At 37.5% G+C, this 4,761-nt stretch overlaps 1 protein-coding gene across 1 annotated transcript in view; it reads right to left on the bottom strand.

Annotated features, from left to right (window-relative positions):
- Positions 1–4,761, bottom strand: part of LOC106779995 — a 10,802-nt gene that overhangs the window by 3,048 nt on the left and 2,993 nt on the right. The window lies entirely within an intron of this gene.

Here is a 4,761-nt window from a genome sequence, read left to right as displayed (position 1 = left end):
CCGCGCTGCACTGTTTGGTTTGTTTTGCTCGAAGTTGCAGGAAGTTGCAGCTGGAAAATAGCTTGTTGGAAAGCTGAGAATGTGTAGAATAACTTGGTGCAAACAGTTTCTTGGACATTTGCTGACATTTTATTAAAAATCATTGTATATTTTTATTTTACTGCTTTTTATTTGCGAACATTAAAGTCATTGATTAAAATGAAGGTAAAATATTTGAAAGCATCTTTCAGGCCACATTTCTGTCCCTTAGCATGTGCCATTTCCGAAATAGGGGAGAAGAAGGAAAATAATCCTTTCTAATGACGTGGGAAAAATATTTAGTGACATACAAATAGAAACATGAATTTCTCGACCCTCGCGTTTGACATATGGATTTTCAATATAAAAAGGCACGAATTTATTAGAAATTATTTTTTTCGTGTGTGGTAGACCTTAAGGAACCAATTACAACGAAAAAATCATGCAATTTCCGGATTCGAATATTTTCACCGCACAGTAGTCAAATGTCCCACTTTTTCCGGGATCGTCCCAACGTGGGCCACCCGCGGCCATTTCCTGCCAAAAAAGTTTAATTGTGGTGTAAGATGAGTCGCCTTTTTTAAGCTATTTTAAATATTGATGAAAAACAGGAAAAGTTTTAAAAAGTTTTTTTTAACTATGAGCGCAAAGATTGACATCGACGAAAATTGGCGAAAGTGACTCTCTTACATCCCTACTGAACATACTTGAAGGACTTTTTGTTCCCCCGAAGGAATCGTTACGAAACAGCGCGTCGAATGCCGAAAAACCCGCATTTTTGGCCAAAATTGGCCTTCAGACCCATGTTTAGGCCAGTGGTAGACCCCGAAATAGACCAGAAATGACCAAACCATGATGCATTCCATAAAATATAGACCTTAAATGACCAAAAAATCGCGGAGTTGAGGAATTTAAGGGTGGGCTCAGAAAAGGCCCTTAACGATACCCCTCCTTTTACACAATAAAACACCAAAATGTTTCTTCTCAAATCAGTGCCATTTTTTATCGGAAAAGATCTGGAAAAAAATTAATAAATCTTCGTATGATGCTCGATACGTTTCTATTAGTCAATTAAAAAAAATATTGTAGTTCCACTAATTGTTCTTTCTAAGTTCAATATGATTCATGTCAGTATCAAACACTTACTCAATCTAAGAGTCGGTTCTGGAAACAAAACGGCTGAAAGTACTGCTTCATCATTCGGATGAAGCTTTAGAATTCCGGTCGTCTTTGGTTGTTCGTCAGGGAAAAAAATGTCGTCCAATTTTCTCTCTTCTTCCGGCTCTAAACGAAAACTATACTTCGTTTGGTTGTTTGTCGTTACAATTACTTTTTCTAGTGATTGAAACTTCGGATTCCGAGAGTTCTGTGTGGTCGCTGTTGAATTTATATATTTATTTTGCCAATATAATATTTCCTTGTCTTTTTCGGCAATTACGTCGTTGTGGCAAGTGCGACAAATATATTCTGCTTCCCTCGATTGCGGAACCTTCACAAACAGAAGAAAAAAAGAAAATATTCAGATTCCCGTCTTTATGAATTCCCCTTATGCGGGCTAGGTTAAAGGTGTGGATATCCCTTCCACACTACTAGGTATCACTTACAGTGCGTCCAATAAAATTTAAAATAATAAAAATGGGTATGCTACTCTCCTTGAGCTGATTAGTCTTAGCGGTAAGCCGGTTCCGATTGATGTAAAGAAAAGGAGGGAAAAACATGGACTATGAAAAGATATTAGGACTTTTTTCATGTGAGATTTGAGTTGAAATTTCACCGTTACCGCTTGTCCGCAGTATCCATACCTCTTTTTTCAATTATTTTCATATAAAGTGGGCCCTTCAAGACATAAACTTCGTTTGAACTAACAATTTTGGAGGCCCAAGAAAATTTTACCGCGGTTCATTATGAAAGTTTCTGCATTTTCATTATTGAAAATAATGGAAAATTTTAAGTTTACCCCGATATTTAGAGAGTTAAGGAAGAAAATACCAAATGTTACATTTTTATGAAAATATTACCGTCAACTGACTCGCAATGCGAGTCGAAGTGAGGGATTTGCTGTTCCCTCCAATCAAAGAAAGCTACGTTAGACGTTTAATTTGATACGTTCACCATCATTCCCGCGATGATATATAGATTCGTGAGTTCAATGCTGCGCCAACGCGGCGTCCATTCATGTGATCGCCTTCAATGTGCAGAGATAGGCAATTTATCGGCCCAGGAGCACGTTGATTTGCATCCTGTTTTGCCGGCCTCTTTTTCATCATTTCCATAATAACTGATCTGCATCCTCCAGCACAACAACCTCCTAGCACAGCGTATCGAAACTTAGATTGCTAACCCTAGAGAGCCCACAGTCTAGAAAGTACACTGACCACCAGACAAAGCTCAAATGAAAGCTGCTTGTTACGAGAGATTCATCAAACTTTAAGAAGAGCACGATTCGCGCAAGAAAAATTGATGAAATGAAGTTCTGATGTTGAGTTCAGGCATGCAGCGCAGAACGTTTAAGTTTAATAAAGTTAACTAATTACTAGGACCATTACCTAATTACTTAAAACTAGGTAAATTTTTAACAATCACATATATGTTATTCAGTTTTCAATCAATTTATTAAGAACCCATTTTATATCTAATATTTCTTGTTGTTACCTAAAAAAAGTAGGACGTATGATACAAATACACATATTTTTTCATTGTCATACGGCCACTCTTACCAACCGAAATCCTGCGCCGAAAATGCGTTCCGTGAGCCGACCTACGCTGACCAAAGTTGCCGCAAAAAACACGTTTTTTAACCTAATTTAGCAACACTGGAGTGGGTCCCGCTATTTGTATCCAATAGAATTCAACCTTGGGCTTACGTAGATGCATTCAGAAACATTGATGCGGTCAAACAGAATTTTTAAAAAATGAAAATACGCTAAATTACATATCGACGGTGAAACTACCAAACCACGTATCTCGTTTGCGGTGTTTAAAAATCTTCGCTCACATTTTATTTTTTTGAAGTAGACCAAATCAATATCATTCCTTGAAATNTTCACAGAATTTTCTCCGCACAAAGAGGAAAAATCACAGAAATTTTCAAGACTGGACGTTAAGTAGTTTTTCATTTAAAAAATAAATTATGACAGGAAGTTTGCGACGTCGCAAACCGAGATACGTGGTTTGGTAGTTTCACCGTCGATATATGTGTAAGTATGCAATAGAGGGTTACACATTTCTTACAAATTAATGTCACAAATTTTTCTTGCGCGAATCGTGATCTCCTTAAACTCTGATGAATCACTTGTTTCAAATTTACCTCGTAATTAATTCGAAGCTTCATTTTCATTCGTCCAGCGGGCGTAATTTCAATCGTACGAAAAGGTTGTGGTCGCGAATTCAGGTGATATGATGGACGACATACTATGTGTCAAAACGACATGCGATGTATATATATATGCACGCGAGTGGTTCCATTTTTTTCAGCTACTCGTCATTTTTCTCGAATTTTGAGATCATAGTTCTGTTGTCCGGAGACTAAAGAATTCACCTACCAATTTTGACGAACAAATTCAACGTAATGAAGGCGTAATTTTTTTTGGAGGATAAATATCGAATTCTATACTGATATCGAGACTGCACTCGAATGTTATATTTTTCCCCTGAAAATACGCCTTAACAACGTTGAATTTATCAGTCAAAACTGGTTATTGAATTCTTAAGCCCCCTGACAACAGAATTGCGATCTGAAAATTCGAGAAATATGACGAGTGACTGAAAAAATTGAACAAATCGATGTGAAATATCGCATGTCGCTCTGACACAAGAAAGAGCGTCCATCGAATCACCTTAAATGCGGGGTAATGTACCAAGAACCATTGCCATTGTTAAAGAATCAAAATTTACCTTCACGTGCGCTTGATCAAGACCGTGTGTATCTATATAAAATTACGCTGGTTCTCATCTTTAAAAATGATGGCGAGGAAAATGGAATCTCGAATGGAAAATCATAGGGGTGCAGAAAGTTCTTAGCCTTCCTCAAATTATACGATGGTGGATTTTTAAGTAAGTTTACCCATTGAAAATCTCTGAAACTATTGATGTTTTGAAAAAAAACCAGACCTGCTTTAGAAAGACTTATCCTCAGCTCCCTAAGAAGCTATAGTTTTTGAGATGTTGTACCCGCTGTGCCAAGTAATGACAGATTTTCCATACCGACCTCGTGTCCGAACGTGCCCATTTTTACCATGCTGTTGGGTTTAAGAGAAAACGAAAGTTTAAGTCCGTGGAGAAGTAAAAGAAATTTATTCTTTTCGTACAACGTCTTATATTCTTCGTCCTGCGATACCCGAAATGGCAGCGAAAACGTCAAAAATACCTCAAATTTGCCGTTTTTGGAGAATTTTTTTGAACACCTTGTAGTGGCAGTGGAGGTCCGTAAATTTGTACAAAGTAAGTTCATACCCTCCACAAGAAATAAAAAAATCTACTTGGTTCCTATGTCTTACATTCCTCGTTGTGCGGTGCCCGCAATCACTTCGAAAACGTAAAAAATACCTCAATTCGGCCGTTTCTTCAATGGCGAAATTTATTGGACACCCTGTAATGACTCTGGAAGTTCGAAAATTGGGGGAAAGCAAGTCCGTTCCACTAGTATAGAAGGGCAAATTTCAAAAGATCCTTAAATGATTGATTGTTTGTCGCACGGTGTCTTCAGATACACAAATAAGTGAAAAATACCTCCATTTTGACCGG

This window comes from Vigna radiata, unplaced genomic scaffold, assembly GCF_000741045.1.
Source record: "Vigna radiata var. radiata cultivar VC1973A unplaced genomic scaffold, Vradiata_ver6 scaffold_569, whole genome shotgun sequence".
NCBI classification, from domain to species: domain Eukaryota; kingdom Viridiplantae; phylum Streptophyta; class Magnoliopsida; order Fabales; family Fabaceae; genus Vigna; species Vigna radiata.
This window is presented reverse-complemented; position numbering and strand designations above follow the sequence as displayed.